Source organism: Phyllobates terribilis, unplaced genomic scaffold (genome assembly GCF_046119375.1).
Source record: "Phyllobates terribilis strain yellow unplaced genomic scaffold, ASM4611937v1 Scaffold_5__5_contigs__length_657084704, whole genome shotgun sequence".
Lineage (NCBI taxonomy): Eukaryota > Metazoa > Chordata > Amphibia > Anura > Dendrobatidae > Phyllobates > Phyllobates terribilis.
This window is the reverse complement of record NW_027362765.1, coordinates 23,619,984-23,645,331: the sequence shown is the minus strand read 5'-3', so window position 1 is coordinate 23,645,331 and position 25,348 is coordinate 23,619,984. Positions and strand designations below refer to the sequence as shown.

At 43.2% G+C, this 25,348-nt stretch overlaps 1 pseudogene; it reads right to left on the bottom strand.

The window, feature by feature from the left end:
- Positions 1 to 583: 583 nt before the first annotated feature.
- LOC141271390 (uncharacterized) overlaps positions 584 to 25,348 on the bottom strand; it is a 136,217-nt pseudogene continuing 111,452 nt past the window's right edge.

The following is a 25,348-nucleotide window of genomic DNA, read 5'->3' as shown; positions in this document are numbered from 1 at the left end:
CTTCTATGTAGAGGCTTGGAGCACTAGCAGTCGGCTAGCATCTTCTCTGGTGCCCTTGGAAGGGAAGACAGATGGCGTAACTCCTCTGGTGTCTGCTCAAGCTAAGTTATCCCCTTTATTTGTCTACCTTGTCTTTAGTTTTTAGTGGGGCCTGACCAATGCTCACCCCTCCCTATCTAGGGCCAAGCTCTAGGGTCCTACTCGGCGATAGGTGTGGAACCTATATAGGGATGGTAGGGTAGGCGGGGTGATATTAGACCTGCCTAGGGGTCTCCCCTCCCCCCTTTTCAAGTATTTGGGCTTCCTCCTTCTCTTCCCTTCGTGTTGCACTTAGTCTTTACCACACCTTGCATGACACATAGGCATCAAGTGTCTTCTGTGCAGGGGCCATTCCCAGTGTGATTAGACTGGGCTTATGATCGCTATCATCACACAGAGAAACAAAGTAAACACCCCAGTAAAATAACACACACTTGCACTTAAAAATGTACCTAATTAGGTGCCAAATACTTTGAAAATTAATAATTCTGCAACAGAAACAAAATAAAAAAAAACAAGATATGTTTTATTCAAATCTATAGCCACTATTACATTGTGTGTCCAGTTCAACATGAAAAATTTGGTAAACAAAACATACACTCAACATTGAAACTGAAACACATGTACACATCATTCAGTGGAACCCAAACTAAATTTTAGGAAACTCACTCATCTCTATTTCCTTATTATAATTTAGTGTAGAAAACTGATATTTCTTTCTCTTGTAGATGCTTGATTTTGCTTTTTTTTATCTTGCACAATTTCCCACTTCATTTTTTTTAAAATAAAATTGCTGCTCTCTTGTATGATTTTTTTGATGTTGAATAAGATTTGATTTCTGGGTAAAACATTTCCCACATTCTGAACATGTGAATGGTTTCTCTCCTGTGTGAATTCTCTGATGTGTAAGAAGATATGAATTACGGCTAAAACATTTGCCACATTCAGGACAAGAAAATGGCTTCTCCCCAGTGTGAATTCTTAGGTGTTTAACAAGATGGCATTTCTCTGTAAAATGTTTTTCGCATTCTGAACATGAGAATAGTTTCTCTCCTGTGTGAAGTCTTTGATGTGTAAGAAGATATGATTTACGATTATAACATTTCCCACATTCTACACAAGAAAATGGTTTCTCTCCTGTGTGAATCATTTGATGGGTGAGAAAATATGATTTACGGTTAAAACATTTCCCACATTCTGAACATGAAAATGGCTTCTCCCCAGTGTGAATTCTTAGGTGTCTATCAAGATGGCATCTCTCTACAAAATGTTTTCCGCATTCTGAACATGAAAATGGTTTCTCTCCTGTGTGAATTCTTTGATGTGTAAGAAGATTTGATTTACGATTAAAACATTTCCCACATTCTACACAAAAAAATGGTTTCTCCTCTGTGTGAATCATTTGATGTGTCAGAAAATATGATTTACGGTTAAAACATTTCCCACATTCTGAACATGAAAATGGCTTCTCCCCTGTGTGAATTTTTTGATGTGTAAGAAGATATGATTTACAGTTAAAACATTTCCCACATTCTAAACAAGAATATGGCTTCTCCCCAGTATGAATTCTTACATGTTTAAGTAAATCTGATTTCCACATAAAACCTTTCCCACATTCTGAACATAAAAAGGGCTTCTCTTCTGTATGAATTCTTTGATGCTGAAGAAGATGTGATTTGTAGGTAAAATATTTTCCACAATCGGAACATGAAAACGGTTTCTCCCCAGTGTGAGTTTTCTGATGTCTAACAAGATCTGATTTAATTTTAAAACATTTCCCACATTCTGAACATGAAAATGGCTTCTCCCCTGTGTGACTTCTCTGATGTATAGCTAAAATTGAGTTATACTTGAATTTTTTCCCACATTCTGAACATGAAAATGCATTCTCTCCGGTATGAGCTTTTTGATATTCAGCATCTCTTCTGTTAGTTTTCTTTTGCGTATCAGTCTCTGGTGAATCTACGGATAGGACCTGTTGAAAAGGATCAGATGATAGATCTTTGCTGTGAATGGATGAAAATACATCTGGGATAATGGCGTGTTCTTCATGAGTTATATCTGGTGTGATATCACGATCATCTGCTTTAAGATCTGAAAACTTCAGATGTGCTTCTGAGCTTCTGGTACAGTCATCTGCCAGGAATAAAACTGATTTTATCAATTTTCAATAGCGGTGCCTTGAATTGATAACATAAATAATGCATTATACTTAATACTATTATGCATTTTAAAACATTTCTATGTAAATATTTCTATACATTTATAAACATATATATTTCTGTGTAATCTTACTATGACCTGAGTTAAAGGGAACCTTTCAGGTCCCCCATGCCCTCCAACCCAGCAGCATTCACCTAGCCATCTTCTGAACATCCGGTGATGTGCAGTGAGCGCCTCTGAAGCTGGAAAGTGAACACCTTCAGAGACGCTGTAACGCCGCCGGAAAGAGCGGCGCGCATGCTAAGATGTGCATGAGCTGGCGATGACGTCGCTCGTGCAAATTATGTTATCACACCCACAGGGGCGTGATAACATGGATAGAGGGCTGACTAGTCTGGAGCAACTAACGTCCCATCAAGCAGTCAAAACCCTCATTAGTATAGCAAAGGAGGACATTATAAATGCTTTTTTAAAGCATTTATTTAACTGAATTACGTTATACAGGACTGGTTGGGCAGGAAGTTTAAATATACATAGGTGAATGCTGCTGGGTTGGAAGGCATGGGGGACCTGAGGAGGTTCCTTTTAAGGGGTTATCAGGGACTTTTGTTTTCCTTATAAGGCTAAGCACTGCAACAATCTCCTGGCTCAGAGTGATCACAGGAGCACTCCTGGTGGCGATTCTCCTGCTTCCTGTGATGTTCCATTGACAGAGTAGTTCCTGTTCTTCCGCTCTGCTCTTCGACAAAGCGGCACTGCTAACATCATGCTGATTGAGAACCAGCTCCTCGCAGTTAGGCAACTAGCAAGAATGAATGTCCCAAGTCAATTATGTTGTAAAACTGAAACACTTCTTACGAGACATATCCTGCCAGATGTAACCAATATATACAGTTGAAAACAGAAGTTTACTGGTATAAAAATACATATATGCATGTTTTTCTCAATATCTGACATGAAATCAGGAGACAGGTTCTGTGTCCCAGAGATGAACGTGCTTTGGTCCGACATGTGCATATCAACCCAAGGAAAAAAGGGAAAGACCTTGTGAAGATAATGGCGGAAGCTGGAAAGATTGTGTCAATATTCACAGTGAAATGAGTACTGTATCAACATGGGCTGATAGGCCACTCTGCCAGGAAGAAGCCATTACTCCAAAAGAAACATAAAAAAGCCAGATTAATGTTTGCAAATGCGCACAGGAACAAAGACATTAATTTTTGGAGACATGTGCTGTGGTCTGATGACACTAAAATGTAACTTTTTGGGCATAATGACCATCGTTACGTTTGGGGGAAAAGGGAGAAGCTTGGAAGCCTAAGAACACCATCCCAACTGTGAAACATGGGGGTTGCAGCATCACGTTGTGGGATTGTTTTGCTGACGGAGGGACTGGTGCACTTCACAAACTAGATGGCATCATAAGAAAAGAAGATTATGTGGCAATACTGAAGCAACATCACAAGACATCAGATAAGAAGTTAATGGTTGGGCGGAAATGGGTCTTCCAAATGGACAATGACCTGAAGTATACTGCCATAATGGTAACAAAGTGGCTTAAGGATAACAAAGTCAATGTTTTGGATTGGCCATCACAAAGCCCTGATCTCAATCCTTTTGAAAATTTATGGGCAAAGCTGAAAAGGCAGGTGCGAGCAAGGTGACCTACAAACCTGGATCAGTTACACCAGTTCTGTCAGGAGGAATGGGCCCAAATTCCGACCAACTATTGTGAGAAGCTGGTGGAAGGATATCCCAAACGACTGACCCGAGTCATTCAGTTTAAGGGCAATGGTACCAAATACTAATGAAATGTATGTAAACTTTTGACTTTGCAGTCAGTAATAAAAATTCCTTAAAACATTCTCTCTCATTATTCTGGCATTTGGCAAATATTAAAAAATTAAATGACCTAAAACGGGAAAGGTTTACTTTGATTTCATGTCAGATATTGAGAAAAACATACATATGTGTTTTCTAATATAGTGTATGTAAACTTCTGGTTTCAACTGTATGTGCCTCAGTTGGAAACAGAAGATGGAATTGACAAGTCAAATACCCGACACTAATTTTATATAAGGTTACTTATAGGATTCATAATAAAATTTAGTTTATTTTCATAACACGGACTGAATTCTTCTTTGTCTATTATATCTAGAACTCCAGTAACATCTAATAGGGCGACTTCGGAGGAAAATATCTGCAGAGGTTAACACCTCACACACACGCTGGGGAATCTGTGTTACTGGTGTCTAGGGAGGCAGTAAGACACCTCAACATGTTCAACCATTGCCTTGTCAAATCTGTCAGTAAACTCCATGTAATAAACTGTGTGAAAAACTATAAAAAATTAAACGTAAAGTACAGCAGTCATTATCGCAGAAGAATCTGTGACTTCTCTGCATTTAGTGGTTACTACTCACCTGGGCGGTTGTCTGTAGGAATCTCCTCTTTACACCGCTCATCACCCCTCACATATGTCTCTGTAGTATTATGGGTCAGATCTTTACCCTGAAACAAATATCGTAAAAGTCAACGACAGATGGAGAAGTCACATCTATGATCAGCTCTAATCCTGCCATCTCCACCGTTCTCATTACACAAGTATAAAACATATAATACTGGAGGATAAAACAAGACTGAGCACAAGACCTTCACAGCCGTCTACACATCCTAGGGGAGATCTCATGACACCTTCTCTCCATCTACCTGATGATCCTGAGGAACATTGGGATCTTCTTGTTTACAGTCCTGTGGAAGAAGAGGACGGAGACATCTCTCTGGTGTTGTCCTCTTACTGGATAGAACTGGAGGAAACACATACAGGGACTGAATTCATTCTTTACATACAGATAATTATAGGCCGTGTGTATTTAGTCCTGTCTATTACCTGATGATGTGAGGGGTTGGGGAACCTCCATCATGACGTCCTTGTACAGATCTTTGTGTCCTTCTAAATACTCCCACTCCTCCATGGAGAAATAGATGGCGACATCCTGGCACCTTATAGGAACCTGACATATACAATGATAACGTCATCCCCCCGATCCCTTCATAGCGTTACTGTATAATTGTATAATGTCCCAGCAGTGTCACCTCTCCAGTCAGCAGCTCAATCATCTTGTAGGTGAGTTCTAGGATCTTCTGGTCATTGATTTCCTCATGTATCAGGGGGTGAGGTGGAGGCTCCGTGATTGGGCTCAGGGGTCTTCCCCATCCCTCAGACACCGGGTCCTGACAGCACTCACTAGAGGTCTTCTTCACTACTGTGTAATCCTGATTATGGAGAGACACATTAATAAATCTCACTACAGACATTTCCAGAGTCCTCACCTCTCCAGTTCTGTCCATCTGTTATTCCCATAGATAAGAATGATGTAATGTGACGTCATCAGAATCTCTCACCTCTCCAGTAAGCCGGAAGAGGATTTCTAGGGTGAGGTGTAATATCCTTTCCACCATCTCGTCCCTGTCTCTATCCATCCTTGACGGGTCAATCAGGAAAATTCTCGTATATAAAAGATCTCCAATGAGAAAATCCAATCTTGCAGGAACCTGAATGTGAAGAAGATGAGGTCGATGTAACATTATAAATAATCTAATGTAATAATACAATTAAGAGAGATAAAAAGGGGAAACATATGAGGAGATAGACCATGTAGATGAGTTCTCTCTTTGCTTGGATTTTAACATTGAATATTTTATGATGGCAGCTCTTCTATGCAGTCAATCATTGACTATGTGGGTCATTGCTTTGGCCCCTGGTTGGCTGAATGGTTGACATTCTTGTTTGGATCAGATAGGAAGTACAGAGGCTCGTGGGGGTCCAAAAAGTGTTGCCATTAGGATTTTATTAATGTGATAGTTTGCACAAATTATTCTTACATTTTTAGGAAAAAGAGTGATCTGAACTTTTATATATATATTTTTTTAATTGCAGTTTTTATTAGTCCCCGTATTGGTCTTGAGCTGATGATTGCTTGGCAATACACTGCAATTCTATAAGTTTGCAATCTATTTTAACCCATTCCTGAAAAAGCTAGATTTTAATTCTGACCTGGCCACATTTATTAAATCCGAGATGCATAACTTTATGCTTCTAAATATCCCAGTGATTCTATGACTGTTTTTTTGTAAGACACTGTACTTTGTGTTAAGTGGTAAATTTAAGTCAATATGATTTTTGTTTATGAAATATGAAAATATTTGATTCAATTGTCAAACTTTATCTGTTTTAAGGAAATAACAGATCAATCATACTGTACAAAATATTAATAAATACTATTTTGGCGCAGAAGAAAGGCCTGGCATTCTACTTCCAGATTATACCAAGAAAACTTGTTGTAGAGTATAACTAAAGGAATTCTATATAGCGCTGGAAGATGCACTCCTAGATCCGAAGGCACTCAATAAGCTACTGAGGAAGAGCCGAAGGTCGACCTGAGTATGACCAATGCTCATGGCAGGCCTGAATCAAAGCCGCAAGGAAGTCTTGGTGTCAATATCACTTGGTCAAAAGGGAAGATCAAAAGCTGCAGAGATATCAAAGTTCAGAGCTTGGAATGTACGAACCATGAACCAAGGCAAACTCAACATCATCAAAACCGAAATGGACAGCACAGGACTTGACTTAAGCGGAATTTGCAAACTAAGATGGACATTTCCAGTCAAATAAATGTTGGGTCTACTATTCTCGCAATAATAACCATAAGTAGAAAAGGTGTCGCTTTTATTCTCAACAGAAGATTGGCCGGCACTGTCCTGAAGTGCAATGTAGTCAGTGATAGAGACATCTTTATACAACTACAAGGAGCACCAATACATGTCACAGTTATAGAAGTCTACTCACCAACAACAAATGCCAAGGAGGAGGACGTTGAACTATTCTATGATCAAGTCCAGGAAGAAATCGTCAAGACGCCAAAACAAAACTTACAGTATTTTTCAGACTATAAGACGCACTTTTTTCCTTCAAAATTTTGGAGAAATGTGGGAGGTGCGTCTTATAGTCCGAATGTGTATAATCCGAATGGTGTTGCTCTGGCTGTGGATAGGGGGGAAGCGGCAGCGGCGGAGGAGCAGGGCACAGAAGGCTGGAGCCGCCTGCTGCGGCCAACACGGTGCCCGCTGCTAAATAAAATGAATATTCACTGCTCCCCATGCCTATGGGCGTGTGGAGCACTGAATATTCATTCTTCTTAATAGTGCACACAGTGTCAGCCAGAGCCGTGGCCTTTTCCACGGCTTGGCTATCACGTGCACCCGCTATTAAAGAGCATGAATATTCACTACTCCCCACTCCAATGGGCGTGGGGAGTAGTGAATATTCATGCTCTTTAATAGCGGTCACACGTGACTGCCGAGCCTCTGCAGGAGCTCCAGCTCCGGCTGACACTGTGTGCACTATTAAGGAGAACAAATAGTCACTACTCTCCAAGCCAATACTCTGAACGTGGAGAGCAGTGACTATTCCGGCAACATCTCAGAGTGTGAGGGTGCATGACAGTGATGTCATGTGCTACTCACACTGTGAGATCAGCTGCTGGCAGCAGAACAGGACACAGCGCTGGAGCAGAGGGAAGGAAGGTGAGTAGAATCTTTTATTTTTTTGTGCGCAGTGTGAAGGGGATGGGGGTGCCAGGCATACCAGGATGGGGATAAGGTGTGCCATGCATACCAGGATGGGGATGAGGGGTGCCTTGCATACCAGGATGGGGATGAGGGGTACCTTGTATACCAGGATGGGGATTGGAGTGTCATGTATACCAGGATGGGCATTGGGGTGCCATGCAAACCAGCATGGGGATGGGATGCCATTTATACCGGGGTGGTGAACCATGTATAACAGGATGGGGATGGGGGCCACATATAACAGGAAGGGGGGGCCATATATACCAGGATAGCAGATATTAGTACAGAATTGGGAGACATTACCCCTATAACAGTGTCAGCAGCAGACCCCCTGCCCCATAACAGTGCATTATGACCACATTTTTCCTTCATTTTTTTTCTATTTTTCTCCTCTAAAACCTAGGTGCATTTTATGGTCTGGTGCGTCTTATAGTCCGAAAAATACGGTACGATACCGAGATTTAAATGCCAAAGTGGGCCATGACAAACATGGAACCGTTGTTGGAAACTTTGGACTTGGTGAACGAAAAAAGGCTGGAGGAAGATTCATTGACTTTTCTCCGACAAATCAACTGTCCATCATAAACAGTTCATATGAAGAAAAAGAAAGATAGCACTCACCGGTCCTTAAGATCAAATCTTTATTCCTTTACATTAAAAAATGGATGCAGGGGAGTATGTGTAGCACATGTCAGACGACGGCCGTTTTGGGCTAATTGTGCTTCTACGGGTCCTAAGAAGATCTTTTCTTCACATGAAATATTTGCATTGTTTTTCACTATGATAAGCACCCGGTACCTATGGGGCTAGGTGTCCATTACGATCCCTTGTAATTGACAATTATTGGCATCAGGTGGTACAGAGGTGCTGGTTTTGTGCCTTTTTTCTCTTTGTCCATGATAAACACCTTCTTCCAAAATCACAAACAGAGACTCTACACATGGACATCACTGAATGGGGCCTATAAGAATGACTATATATGTGTTTGTCAAAGATGGAGGTCGTCTATAATTACCATAAAAGGAAAGCCAGTAGCTGACTGTGGAACTGATCATGAACTTTTGACAGCAAAGACAGTCAAGCTGCAAAAACAGACTAGACAACAGGTCCTTCCAACTTCGATTTGACCAACATACCTGAAGTTTTTTGGAAAGGTTGGTACAACCGATTTACATCACTGGACACAGATGAAAGTAAGCTGGAGGAATTATGGACACACATAAAAACTATTATTACTGAAGAAGCCAGTAAGACAATAAACAAGAGGCAGAAGAGACCCAGCAGCTATGGTTAACAGAAAAGACCCTAAAGATCATCAAAGAAAGATGATTGGCAGAAGCAAAAAGTAATAAACAGGGCGTAGACAACATAGGTAAAAGATTACAGACATTTGAGCAGACAAAAATACTTTATTTTTAAAAGATATGCAGAGAGATAGAGAGCGAATATCTGAGGGGCAAGACCAGCAAGACATACCTTAAGATCAAAGAGGTACAATGAAAGTTTCAACCAAAAGTGGGCATGTTGAAAGACGCCAACAAGAACAAACTAACTGAGCCAGAGCAGATCAATAAAAGATGGAAAGAGTACAAGGAGCACCTCTACAAGAAAGACTCAGTGGTACTGGAGGAAACTGTTATGTTCTGCAACTTAGAACTAAGGAATAGGAGGGAAAAGCTGTCCCTGCACTGAGACTCAGCTTAACCCTACGCTGGGGTGGGTGCCCTATTCCTTATGAATAGCCCCACCGAAACTCCTGTACTGAACTCAAACGAAGACCTGTAGGACGGGGAAAGGGGTCCCTAAAAGATCTAAGGACTGGGAGCAAAAGCAGGAGACCTCCTAACAGAAAAGTTAGTTGCAGAAACAAAAATTAAAGGAAACAAAACGGATGGAACAAGAAGTCCCAGGATAACAATAGTCCAAAGCAAGAAGAACTAAACAAGGCTACTTAGCCAGAGCACGAGCGTTACAACACTGATGTCCAGCGGGAAATGGGAGCCAGGTGCTGAGTAATAAAGAGTGCAGAGATCACGTGACCAAGAAACCCAGCACCAGAGGAAAAGACTAGAAGGAAGCAAACCACAACAAGATGGCCGATAGTAAAACAAAATAGATTCTAACAGTATCTCCCCTTTTACGAGCATCCTCCGGATCCTCTAGGCCGAGCCTTACCTGGGAATCTCCTGTGAAAAGCCTTAATTAGCCTTGAGGCCGAGACGTCCTCGGCCTTCACCCAAGAATTATCCTCGGGGCCGAAACCTCTCCAGGACACAAGATACTGTAATCTTCCTCTATGCCACCTGGAATTAAAAATGCGAGAAATCTCAAATACATCGTCTTCATTAACAGGAGGAACACTAGGCTTCGCCTGCTTATCAGGCGTGTCCGCCTTAAGTAACGACACATGAAACACAGAATTAATCCTCCAGGACGAGGGAATGCCCAACCTCACCGCTGCCGACTTGACAATCTGATCCACTTTGAAAGGACCCACACATTTAGGCCCCAGTTTTTTAGAAGGAATTTTCAAACGAAGATTCCTAGAGGACAACCAAACCACATCACCAACAGCAAACAAGGACTCCTTTATTTTTTTGTCAAAATACTTTTTTGATCTCCTGTTAGCCTCTTTAAGGTTCAGGCGTACACTAGTCCAAACCCTCTCCAAATCACCAGAAAAATTGTCCTCCTCCGGTACAGCAGCCCCATCTTTGGAAAATGGACCAAAAGATGGATACCTGCCAGTACAACAAAAAAAAGGAGAACAACAAGCCGAGGAAGAAGTATGACTATTAAGGGAAAACTCCGCAATTGGTAGAAATTCTGACCACATTTCCTGATTGTCTGCAACAAGACATCTCAAAAACTGCTCGACATCCGAGTTCTTCCTTTCAGTCAGTCCATTGGACTCTGGATGATAACCCGACGAGAATGACAAATGAATTTTCAATCTGTCACAAAAAGCACGTCAAAAGCGAGCCACAAACTATGGTCCTCTATCAGAAACAATGTCCGTGGGAACACCATGGAGCCTAACAATCTCCTTCACAAAAGCCTTAGCAAGAGTCTTGGCGCAAGGTAACTTGCTGAACGGAACCAGATGACACATAAACTAAAACGGTCCACAACAACCCAGATGACAGAAAAACCCTCCGATGAAGGCAGATCGGTGATAAAATCCATGGTGAGTCCATGGCGAACTAGGAACTTCCAACGGGCATAGCAACCCCGCAGCCGGAGCGTGAGAGGCCTTCGACCTAGCGCACACAGAACACTGACTCACCCACTTGATGACTTCCCTTTGCCACCCTGGCCACCAGAAACTCCGACCGATAGACTTCCTAGATTCCGAAATCCCTGGGTGACCCGCCAACCGAGACTCATGACATTCAACAAACAACGCTCTCCTCAAGGCTCTAGGCACAAACAATTTACCACACGGAGTGTTAGTTGGTGCCGCACTCTGAGCTCCTAGGATGCTATTCTCCAACTCAGAATCCAATGCGGCCACCACCACCCCTCTCTGCAAAATACACTCCTCCCTCTCAGCATTCACCGCTGGAGAGAAACTGCGAGACAAAGTGTCCGCCTTAACATTCTTTGTCCCTGGGACAAAGGTTATGAAAAAATTGAACCGGGCAAAAAACAGTGCCCACCTAGCCTGACGGGCATTCAAAAGTTTAGCTGTGTCCAGATAAATCAAATTCTTATGATCAGTGAAAACCTGTTTAGGATGTAGAGCCCCTTCCAAAAAATGTCGCCAATGCTCGAAGGCAGGTTTAATAGCCAACAACTGACGATTCCCAACATCATAATTGAGCTCTGTTTCAGAAAAATTTTTTGAAAAGAAAGCACAGGGATGCACCCCATCCTCACCCTCCTGGGACAGAACTGCCCCTACGCCTATAGATGAGGCATCCACCTCAACCAAAAATGGCTTGGTCTCATCTGTCTGGATAAGGACAGGAGCAGAGATGAACCTCTCCTTGAGATACTCAAAAGCTTCAATAGCCTCAGTGGACCATTGGACTGTATTAGCACCCTTCTTGGTTAAATCAGTAATGGGTTTAGCGATGACAGAGAAATTCTTTATGAATTTCCTGTAATAATTGGCAAACCCCAAAAACCTCTGTACGGACTTCAAACCCTCAGGCCTCGCCCATTCCAACACAGCCTGAACTTTCACCGGGTCCATCTCAAAACCATCACAAGAGACAAAGTAACCCAAAAAAACTAATTTTCTGGACAGCAAACTGACACTTCTCCAATTTAGCAAAGAGTGTCTCTCAGTATCTGAAGAACTTTGCGGACTCTGTGCCAATGAGACTCAAGATCCGATGAATAAATCAAAATGTCATCCAGATAAACAATAACACTTCTACCGATCAAGGGTCTCAGAATGTCAATGATGAAATTTTGAAAAAATGCAGGAGCGTTAGTAAGCCCAAAAGGCATCACCAAACACTCAATGTCCATCCGGGGTGTTAAAAGCTGTCTTCCATTCATCTCCGTCCTTCACCCGCAGCAAATTATATGCCCCACAAAGGTCAAATCTTACAAAACCATTTAGTTCCGGTCAATTGGTTAAACAAATCCGGAATAAGTGGTAACGGGTAAGGATTGCGCACGGTGATCTTATTAATCTCCCAAAAATCCAGACATGGCCGAAGACGCCCATCCTTCTTTTTGATAAACAAGAACCCAACCGCCACAGGAGACTTAGAGGGTCTTATGTGACCTGCAGCTAAACTAGTCTGAAGGTACTCCTTCAAAGTCTCTCTCTCTGGAATTGTCAGATTAAACAACTGACTCTTAGGGAGCTTAGCATCAGGGACGAAGTCAATAGCGCAATCGTAATCTCTATGAGGTGGTAAAGCTTTCGACTCCACCTCCGAAAAAAACCTCCAAAAATCCTGAATGGGTTCAGGTAACTCCCCCTTCACAACAGTCGCAATGTGAACATTACAACACATACCATAACACCCCTGACCCCAGGATGTTATGGAACCAGACAACCAGTCCAGCAAAGGATTAAGCACTTTTAACCAGGGCAACCCCAGGACGACCGGGGAAGGCAACTTAGAAAGTACAAATAAGTCAATCTGCTCCTGATGTTCCATATTCATAGTAAGCGGAAACCCAGTGACCTTTCGAAGAATGCTCCCATGCTCCAGGGGAGTATTATCAATCGCCACCACAGGAAAAGGAGACGACAAAGGTTCAGAATCAAACTTATACTTTTAAAGAAATTGTTGATCAATCAAATTAAGTGCAGAACCACAATCCACCATAACCTGAAACTCAATCAAACGACACAATGACAGGTGGAATTACCAGGAAAAAACACCCCAGCAGAACGTAAAAACGCAATGCGAACAGGAGTGTTATTTCTACTGACCATTTTTTTTTTCTTTCCTTAAGCGAACCTCAAATTGCTTTAAAAAATGATCAGCCTTACCGCAATACAAGCAAAGTCCCTCAGAGAACTTCCTGTCCCTCTCCTTGGAACGGAATGACATTGCCCCGACCAGCATAGGTTCCCCAGTGTCGGCAGGAATATCGTTAGAAACAGAATCCAGCAATACAGGGAACTTCTCCTCATTCTGTCTAGCCCTCAACCTTCTATCCACAGGGATAGCTAACTGCATGCCAACTTGCAGAGTATCAGGTGCAGGGAATGCAATGAGCAAATCTTTAACCCTTTCAGCCTGCCAGAAACTGAAACTTGAGTGCAGTGTCGTTCCACCTGACCTCTGCAGACCATCGTCTGAACAGGGTGCAATAACTCTCAGCATCAAGAGAACCCTGTTTGAGACGTCGGAGCTCTGCCTCAGCTGATGTAACCTGATCAGGATCATCATATGGCAAACCCATCAAAAAATGCCTCCACAGAACTCAAACAATGATCATCAGGAGACAAGGAAAACACCCAGATTTGAGGTTCCTTACGCAATAGAGACATAATTCCTACACGCTGTAGTTCACTACCAGAAGACCTAGGTCTGAGCCGAAAATACAACAAACAAGCATTTTTAAATGAAAAAAAATCCTGTTGCTTCCCCGAGAAACACTCAGGTAATAATACCTTAGATTCTTCATAGCGTTCTGCAGGGTATTTACTCACGTACTGCTGAAGATCGGCAACCTCCAGAGTCAGCCCTTGCAAGCGTTGAACAAGCTCCTCGATGGTAACCATACTGAAGAAAATCCAGGAAGAGGAGAGGAGAAGAACCCCCCCCCCCCCTTTTTTTTTTTTTAAAACGCGGCTGGACATACTGCTATGTTCTGCAACTTAGAAGTAAGGAATAGGAGGGAAAAGCTGTCCCTGCACTGAGACTCAGCTTAACCCTACGCTGGGGTGGGTGCCCTATTCCTTATGAATAGCCCCACCGAAACTCCTGCACTGAACTCAAATGAAGACCTGTAGGACGGGGAAAGGGGTCCCTAAAAGATCTAAGGACTGGGAGCAAAAGCAGGAGACCTCCTAACAGAAAAGTTAGTTGCAGAAACGAAAATTAAAGGAAACAAAACTGGTACAACAAGAAGTCCCAGGATAACAATAATCCAAAGCAAGAAGAACTAAACAAGGCTACTTAGCCAGAGCACGAGCGTTACACTACTGATGTCCAGCGGGAAATGGGAGCCAGGTGCTGAGTAATAAAGAGTGCAGAGATCACGTGACCAAGAAACCCAGCACCAGAGGAAAAGACTAGAAGCAAGCAAACCACAACAAGATGGCCGATAGTAAAACAAAATAGATTCTAACAGAAACTGAGACATGATAGAAAGCAGAACATCCTGAAAGACGAAACTTCTGTCAAACAACAAAGCAACTCGATGTGACAATATTCCAATAGAGCTAATAAAGTCTTCTGAAGCAGCAGTTGATATCATCACATACCTATGTCAACAGTTAAGGACAACTTGTAAATTCCCCAAAAGAAAGGAGATGCTACCGATGCCAAATGTCATTTCGACACAGCGGGGGTGGAGTATGGCATTTGATTTTGAGAGCGCAGATTTTACTGGATTTATTTTTGGGGGAGCCATGTCGCGTTTCCAGAACCTTTGTCCTATCAGCATAGTAGAAACCCCTTATATTTCCGTTGACAGTTGACGAGCCTGAGTGGGACTTGTTTTTTTTGTGGGTTGAGTTGAAGCTTGTATTGGTACTATTTTGGGGTACATAACATTTTGGATCACTTTTATGGCTCGGTTCACATTTTTGTAAACTGAAGACTTACGTTGGGTTTTAGTCTAAATTTCCAAAATAGGGAATTCAGACAGAACCATTCATTATAATGAGAGAGAGGGAGAAACTTTGGACTCCGTCTGGCCTCTGTTCCTGTGGTGGCAATCTTTTTAGAGGTGAAGAGGCATGGTTGACTGCACTTTTGTGCACGCCTAAAAAGACAGAACTGTGAAAGAAGTCAGTCTAAAGTGACTCCCTCTGCCTCATTATAGTGAATGGTTCTGTGAGGGACTGTCTAACTGTTGTTTTTTTTTATGGATCAATAACAACAATTTTATAGAAAAAAATTGTTTATACATTTCCATATTTTGAAAGCCATAACATTTTATTTTTTCCGCTGACAGAGCTGACTGAGAGCTTGTTTTTTTTTGTGGGACGAGATGACATTTTCAATTAAACATTCCTCATTCTGTATGACTTTTTGGTGGTGTCTTGTTTCACTTTTTGTTTGCTGTAATAATGAAAAACATTATTTTTTTTGCAGTCTTTATTTTTTATAGTGTTCACTGTAGGGATTAAATAGTGCAAACGTTTTATAGATATCATCATTCTGGATGCATCAATACCAAATATGTATACTTATTGTTTATTTTTGTTTTTCACATGAAAAATGCATATTTATTGGCATAATATTTTTTTTCTTTATTTAGTGTTTTTTATATATTTTAACTATTTTTTTCTTATTATTTTTTTTTACTTTTTTACTTAGACTTTCTATGGTAACTGAATATTTTATTTTCTGATCACTGGTGGAATACCCTGCAATACTTGTGTTCTGTGTCTTAGGGAAGGAGGGGTGAGAAAAGTCAGAGGAGGCAAGGAGGCAGAAAAATGTGCAGAACATACCGTATATACTAGAGTATAAGCCGACTTTTTCAGCACATTTTTTGTGCTGAAAAAGCCCCCCTTGGCTTATAGTCGGGTATATACCCGAGTATATAGAAATTCCGTTTGTGGATAGTGGGGGAGGGGAGGTTGTGGTGGCGGAGGAGCAGTGCACACACAGTAGCCGCTGCAGCGGCTCCACGTGTGCCCGCTGCTAAAGAGAAAGTAATATTCCCTCTTCTCCACACCCATGGAGGCCATACATACCAGGATTGGGGGATGAGGAGGCCATACATACCAGTATTGGGGGATGAGGAGGCCATACATACCAGGATTGGGGGATGAGGAGGCCATGCATTACCAGGATTGGGGGATGAGGAGGCCATGCATTACCAGGATTGGGGGGTGAGGGGTCCTATACATACCAGGATTGGGGGATGAGGGGTCCTATACATACCAGGATTGGGGGGGATGAGGGGTCCTATACATACCAGGATTGGGGGGGATGAGGGGTCCTATACATACCAGGATTGGGGGGGGATGAGGGATCCTAAACATACCAGGATTGGGGGGGCATGAGGGGTCCTATACATACCAGGATTGAGGGGATGAGGGGTCCTATACATACCAGGATTGGGGGGGGTCCTATACATACCAGGATTGGAGGGGATGAGGTGTCGTATACATACCAGGATTGGGGGGGATGAGGGGTCCTATACATACCAGGATTGGGGGGATGAGGGGTCCTATACATACCAGGATTGGGGGGGGATGAGGGGTCCTATACATACCAGGATTGGGGGAATGAGGGGTCCTGTACAAACCAGGATTTGGGGGGAATGAGGGGTCCTATACATAACAGGATTGGGGGGAATGAGGGGTCCTATACTTACCAGGATTTGGGGGGAATGAGGGGTCCTATACATAACAGGATTGGGGGGAATGAGGGGTCCTATACTTACCAGGATTGGGGGGATGAGGGGTCCTATACTTACCAGGATTGGGGAATGAGGTGGCCTATACATACCAGGATTGGGGGGGCATGAGGGGTCCTATACATACCAGGATTGGGGGGATGAGGGGTCCTATACATACCAGGATTGGGGGGGATGAGGGGACCTATACATACCAGGATTGGGGGGGGTGAGGGGTCCTATACATACCAGGATTGGGGGAATGAGGGGTCCTGTACATACCAGGATTGGGGGAATGAGGGGTCCTGTACATACCAGGATTGGGGGGGGGGGTGAGGGGTCCTATACATACCAGGATTGGGGGGGTGAGGGGTCCTATACTTACCAGGATTGGGGGGTTGAGGGGTCCTATACTTACTAGGACTGGGGAATGAGGTGGCCATGCATACCAGGATTGGGGGATGAGGAGGCCATACATACCAGGATTGGGGGATGAGGGGGCCATGCATACCAGGATTGGGGTTGAGGAGACCATGCATACCAGGATTGGGGATGAGGGAACCATGCATACCAGGATTGGAGATGAGGAGGCCATACATACCAGGATTGGGGATGAGGGGGGCATGCATACCAGGATTGGGGGATGAGGTGGCCATGCATACCAGGATTGGGAGATGAGGTGGCCATGCATACCAGGATTGGGAGATGAGGTAGCCATGCATACCAGGATTGGGGGATGAGGTAGCCATGCATACCAGGATTGGGGGATGAGGTGACCATGCATACCAGGATTGGGGGGTGAGGTGGCCATGCATACCAGGATTGGGGGATGAGGTGGCCATGCATACCAGGATTGGGGAATGAGGAGGCCATGCATACCAGGATTGGAGATGAGGGTGCCATACATACTAGGATTGAGGGATGAGGGGGCCATACATACCAAGATAGAGGGATAAGGGGACCATGCATACCAGGATTGGGGATGAGGAGGCCATGCATACCAGGATTGGGGATGAGGAGGCCATGCATATCAGGATTGGGGATGAGGGAGCAATGCTTACCAGGATGGGGAAATTTACCAGTAGCTGCTGCATTTCCCACCCTAGCCTTATACTTGAGTCAATAAATTTTCCCAGTTTTTTTGTGGTAAAATTAGATACCTCGGCTTATACTCGAATATATACGGTAATCAAACTGACAGTTTCACATTCAGAGGTAACATTATCCAGCAGTTTTTTCAACCTTCTCAAAAAGAAACAACTAAGAAATGCTAGATAAACACCAAAAAATCAATAGCAGCAACAGGTCATGGTACTGGTGTGACATATATATACAGTACAGACCAAAAGTTTGGACACACCTTCTCATTTAAAGATTTTTCTGTATTTTCATGACTATGAAAATTGTACATTCACACTGAAGGCATCAAAACTATGAATTAACACATGTGGAATTATATACATAACAAAAAAGTGTGAAACAACGGAAAATATGTCTTATATTCTAGGTTCTTCAAAGCAGCCACCTTTTGCTTTGATGACTGCTTTGCACACTCTTGGCATTCTCTTGATAAGCTTCCAGAGGTAGTCACCGGAAATGGTCTTCCAACAATCTTGAAGGAGTTCCCAGAGATGCTTAGCACTTGTTGGCCCTTTTGCCTTCACTCTGCGGTCCAGCTCAGCCCAAACCATCTCGATTGGGTTCAGTTCTGGTGTCTGTGGAGGCCAGATCATCTGGCGTAGCACCCTATCACTCTCCTTCTTGGTCAAATAGCCCTTACACAGCCTGGAGGTGTGCTTGGGGTCATTGTCCTGTTGAAAAATAAATGATGGTCCAACTAAATGCAAACCGGATGGAATAGCATGCCTCTGCAAGATGCTGTGGTAGCCATGCTGGTTCAGTATGCCTTCAATTTTGAATAAATCCCCAACAGTGTCACCAGCAAAGCACCCCCACACCATCACACCTCCTCCTCCATGCTTCACGGTGGGAACCAGGCATGTAGAGTCCATCCGTTCACCTTTTCTGCGTCGAACAAAGACACAGTGGTTGGACTCATCAGACCAAAGCACAGATTTCCACTGGTCTAATGACCATTCCTTGTGTTCTTTAGCCCAAACAAGTCTCTTCTGCTTGTTGCCTGTCCTTAGCAGTGGTTTCCTAGCAGCTATTTTACCATGAAGGCCTGCTGCACAAAGTCTCCTCTTAACAGTTGTTGTAAAGATGTGTCTGCTGCTAGAACTCTGTGTGGCATTGACCTGGTGTATAATCTGAGCTGCTGTTAACCTGCGATTTCTGAGGCTGGTGAATCGGATAAACTTATCCTCAGAAGCAGAGGTGACTCTTGGTGTTCCTTTCCTGGGGCGGTCCTCATGTGAGCCAGTTTCTTTGTAGCGCTTGATGGTTTTTGCAACTGCACTTGGGGACACTTTCAAAGTTTGCCCAATTTTTCAGACTGACTGACCTTCATTTCTTAAAGCAATGATGGCCACTCGTTTTTCTTTACTTAGCTGCTTTTTTCTTGCCATAATACAAATTCTAACAGTCTATTCAGTAGGACTATCAGCTGTGTATCCACCTGACTTCTGCACAACACAACTGATGGTCCCAACCCCATTTATAAGGCAAGAAATCCCACTTATTAAACCTAACAGGGCACACCTGTGAAGTTAAAACCATTTCCGGTGACTACCTCTTGAAGCTCATCAAGAGAATGCCAAGAGTGTGCAAAGCAGTCATCAAAGCAAAAGGTGGCTACGCTGAAGAACCTAGAATATAAGACATATTTTCAGTTGTTTCACACTTTTTTGTTAAGTATATAATTCCACATGTGTTAATGTACAATTTTCAGTCATGAAAATACAGAAAAATCTTTAAATGAGGTGTGTCCAAACTTTTGATCTGTACTGTATATATGTTAGTATCGTCTAACATGAGCATTTCGTGACTCAGTCACAGAGTTACAAGTCTGTATTTTTTTAAATTCCCTTTTCTATTTATTTAATTCTATTTCCTCCTTCAAAATAGGGTGATCCAAGCAATGCTACGTACACACCAAAAACAGTGGCTACTGCCCACAGCATCGACATGCAAAAAAATCAGTAGCTTGAGCAGTGTGTAAAATGACAGTGGCCTTCTAATGCGATTTGTGCAAAACAAATTGCAAATTGTTCAAATTCACCATGTTCAGCAAATTCTTGAAGAGGAACTAAACCTTTTGAAACATTTCTTTTCATTTTTCTTGTTGTCCTTTTAATTAGTCTGCGTGCATGCTCAGACAGGATCTGCTCCTATTTGATGAGCTCCTCATTTCTCGGGAGGTATTTTGAGTGATCATTGGGGGTCTCACCACCTGGACCCACAACTAGGGCTGTGGAGTCGGTAAGCTAATCCACCAACTTCAACTCCTCAATTTCCCTGACTTCCGACTCCACAGCCCTGATAGGAGGAGCTTCACTTCTGAGCATGTACATAAAGTGCAGCACAGATTCATCTCAACTAAAAGCCTAAATCCTTCGATCAGGAACAGAACAGACATTTATAGGACATTTCATAACTTTACCAAATTGTTATGAAAACATTTACAGCACATCCTGCACTGAACAACTGTACCCAATGTATTGTATATTTTAGGAGTCGTAGTAGGTCCATTTTTATACTGACTCCAACTCCACCAAAATGGTCACTGACTCCGACTCCACACAACTGATCTACATTTGCATCGAATCAATTTACTCATCTTTATCCATAACCAATCAACATCTAACGATCAGCTTTAATCCTGTCATCTCGTCCAAGTATGAAATATACACTGAATGGCCATCTTATTAGAGACACCCATCTAGCAGTGCATGGGACCTCCGGTGGTCTTTAGAACCACAGCCTTTCACCATGGCATAGATTTCACTAGGTGTTGAAATCGCTCCACAGGAATATAGGCCCATGTCAACAGGATTTCTTCTTGAAGTTGCCACAAATTAAATGTATGTACTGACATGCACTGAACAATTTCTTCCACCTCGTCCAAAGGATGCACTGTAGGACTAAGATCTGGGGACAGTGAAGACGGAAAAAACCTGCTGTCAAGTTGCTGGAACAACACTTGTGGCACAAGACATTGTATTTCTCTCACAGGTTAAACAGCTGCCATGAAAATATGAACTTGGTCAGCCACAAGTAAGCCATATTATACAAACCTCCATCAACACATGTCAGAGGACCCAAGCTGTGCCAAGGAACTATTCCTCACCTCAATATTCCACCTTAACCAGTCTTAAATGAGACATCTGAAAAGAAGGGTTCATTGATTTATGTGCTACTTGTACCAAATTCTGATCCTCTCACCAGTATTGTGCAACAGAAATCTGGATTCATCTGACCAGGCAATATTTTCCACTGCTCAGTGAACTAATTTTTGAACTGTTTCACCCCTTGAAGTCTTGTCTGTTGGTTTCCCTTAGACAACAATGAAACATGGAACTTATCGTCAGGTCATCTGTGCTGAGTAACGACGAGATGTGCGAACGGACACTTTTGTTGTAGTACCAGAGTTGTATTCAGCTGCAATTTTTCATGACTGTGAACTGCTTGTTCCTCAAAATAAATCTGGACAGTCTCCTCGACAAGTTGATTATGTCCACAGGTTCGTCATTTGTCATGTGATTTTCTGTGATTACATCATTTTCATTATACTCCTGAAATCATAGTCCATAAAAACCCCACAAAGGGAGTAGCTTTTAAAATATTGGCTCGGTCAAAACTAGCACCGAGGACTTTGCCTCATGATAAAGTCCCCAGGATCGCTCAATTTTCCCATTCTAAGGCTGGTTTCACACGTCTGGATATTTCCGGTACTGGAGATATCTGTGCCCGTGTGTGTTTTAGGTGTGGCATCCGTGTGTGGCACGTGTGCTGCATCTGGATCACACGGACGGGCGCCTGGGAACAGCGCTACATGTAGCGCTGTTCCCAGGCGCCGGTGCTGAACGCTGCCCTCATCATGGTTCCCTGCCGGCGCTGTGATCATCACCAGCAAGGACCATGATGAGGGTAGTAGTAGTGTACTCTCAGTGTCCCCACCTGTAAAATTAAGAATAAAATAATAAAATCCATGTACTTACCTCTCCTAGGTGTCCCCTGCTGTCATCCATGCGACCGCTGCTGCAGAGAAGCCGGGGAGAATGAGCGGCTCCGGAGCTGAGCTCAGTGAGTGACGGGACACCGCTCCTGAGCTGCACCTCCGTAGCAGCTCATTTTCCCCGGCTTCTCTGCAGCAGCGGTCGCATGGATGACACTGCGGGACAACAAGGAGAGGTGAGTACATGGATTTTTTATTATTGATCCAAAGAAAACTGATCACTTGAATTTATGATGACCTTCAATGTAATTGGTCCATACATGGAACCTACAATCATAAAACGGCAAGTGTCTCTAATAGGGTGGCCATTCAGTGTATAATACAAGTGGATAAAACTGTGAAGCTGGCTATCCTCACTTTTCACGGACAAGCCATGAGGCAGGGGAATCAAGAAGTCGGGGTCAAATACCAAGAGTGTACATCAAAGACTGAGGGGCAAGACAAAAGAGAAAACAGGTCACAGTCCGAGGTCAGAAGTCCAAAACGTTAGCGGATCAGGACTAGGCAAACAAATACTCAAAAGGCAAAATCCGAGGTCAGGCAGCAAAAGATCACAACTGCAGAAGACAGAAGCACAAGGCATGAACAGCACCAAGCAAAGCTACGACTGGCAATGATCTGACCATTGCTAGTCAGCTAAATAGCAAGGCAATTACCCAGAAAGGTGACACCTGGAGGAAGCCCAGCAGATCTGGCCTGATTGTGCTGCTGGGCACTGCAAAATTAGCATGGGAATAGTCAGCATGTCCCAGTCACTAAGTAGGATGGGCTACTCCATACACAATACTGACAGCCCAGGAAGCCCCTGCCATCTATTGGGCAGCAGAGCTGTCACTGACTGCATCCTTAGGACACAGTGAGCGGCGGATTTGTGACAGTACCCTCTCTTCTAGGGGGAACCACAGGACTCCTAGGTTTCCCAGAAAATCTTAAATGGAAGGCCCTGACCAGACGATCGGCCTTCACAGATCGAACTGGGACCCAGGATCTCTCCTCAGCTCCATATCCCTTCCAATGAACAAGATATTGGAGGGAAATTCGTACCTTACGAGAATCCACAATTCTCTGCACCTCATACTCCAAACCTCCCTTAACTTAAACCGGAAAAGGTGGAAATGAGGGAGAAGTTACAGAAGGGACAAACTCCTTTAATAGAGATCTATGGAAAACATTAGGAATACGAAGAGACAAAAGGAAATTTCAATCTAAAAGTCACCAGATTGACTAGTTCCAGAATCTCATAAGGGCCGATGAACTTAGGACCCAACTTTGCTGATGGTACTTTAAGTTTAATGCTTTTGGATGACAACCAAACCTTATCACCTACTTTACAGACATGACCCACCGAACATTTTCTATTAGCCGTCTGTTTTTGGCAAATCTGAGCAAAGCCAATATTCTTTTGAACCGCTCTCCAGACATCTCAGTTGTTGTATGGCGACCTCCACTACAAGACACTCAGAATTTATCCTAGAGAATTCACACAAATGGGGATGAAAACCATAATTACAACAAAGGTGAGGTTTCAGTAGCCTGATTGACCCGTCTGTTAAAGGCAAACTCAGCAAGAGGTAAAAATGAGGACCAGCCTTGCTGCTGAGCCACCATGAAACACCTTAAAATTTGTTCTAAAGATTGATTTGTCATCTCTGTCTGACTGTTGGTTTCAGGGTGGTAGGCAGAGGAAAATGACAAGTCAATCCCCAGTTTTCTACAAAAAGCTCTCCATAATTTAGAGATAAATTGAACTCCTCTATCAGATACAATATTAAGAAGAAGTCCATGCAATCTCACAACATGACTAACAAACAGCCTGGAGCGTGTCTCTGTATTCGTTAACCCTGATAAAAAAAAAATTAAAAAAATGAGCCTGTTTGCTGAATCGGTCTACCACCACCCAAATACAATTTTCCAGGAGACAGATGCAAACCCGTGATGAAATGCATCGACAGATAAGTCTTTTTGGTATTGGCAATGGGGCCAATTCCCCAGCCAGTCGGTTATGACAAACTTCACGTTCGCAAACTTTGTGCGCAAACTTCACAAGTGGATACAGAATCTCTAACAGCATTATACATGGACGGCCACCAAAAGAGCCTAGCAATGGTTTGCCGAGTAGCTGTGACCCCAGGATGATCACTCAATGCGGAATCGTGAGACCATTGTAAAAAACGCAATCTTAGGTACACATGTAAAACTAATTTGGACCCTGGAGTAGCAGGTCTGAGGGCCCTCTTCGCAGTAGAGACATGATTATTCCCACTCCCTGTAACTCTACCCCTGAAGACTGGGGTTGCAGGTTAAAAAATAGTTTACAGCTCTCCCTGAACACTGTAAACTACTTTTTCTCTCCCAAAAATGTATCAAGAAGGGTCATTACAGGATTGAAAGATACCAAATGCACATCTGAAGGAACAGACATCACAGCTACTGCCGGCAGCAAAGAATTGGGGGGTGCATTCATCAAGCCAGACAACTGACCCTGCAACTGGGACTGCAAATATTCAAGGCTTCAGTGTTTTTTATCCAGATCCTGAATCATTTTAGTCAGATTCCCACCTGATCACAAAGCATAGAAATGGGATCCATACTGGTGAAAATATGTATAAGGCCAGTCGTAATGTGACTTTGGCTATTGTCACTTCTCATGGACAAACTGTGAGGCAGGGGAGTGAAGAACACCGGGGTCAAATGCCAAGAGGGTACGTCAAAGGCAGAGGGGCAAGACAAAAGAGAAAATAGGTCACAGTCCGAGCTCAGAAGTCCAAAATGGTAGTGGATTGAGACAAAAGGGCTAGGCAAACGATTAGTCAAAAGGCAATGAGGTAAGGCAGCAAAAGATCATAATAGCATAACACAGAAGCACAAGGCATGCACACCACAGAGCAAAGCTACGACTGGCAATGACAGCCCAGAACAGCCCTGCCATCTATTGGCTGGCAGAGCTGTCCCTCACTGCTTCACTAGGACACAGTGAGCAATGGATTTGTGACAAAAAACAAGACTGAGCCCAAGACCTTCATATCCGTCTACACATCACAGGGGAAGATCTCATTACACCTTCCCTCCATTTACCTGATGATCCTTAAGAACACTGGGATCTTCTTGTTTACAGTCCTGTGGAAGAAGAGGACGGGAACATCTCTCTGGTGTTTCCCTCTTACTGGATAGAACTGGAAGAAACACATACAGGGACTGAATTCATTCTTTACATACAGATAATTATAGGCCGCGTGTATTTAGTCCTGTCTATTACCTGGTGATGTGAGGGGCTGGGGAACCTCCATCATGACGTCCTTATACAGATCTTTGTGTCCTTCTAAATACTCCCACTCCTCCATGGAGAAATAGACGGTGACATCCTGACACCTTATAGGAACCTGA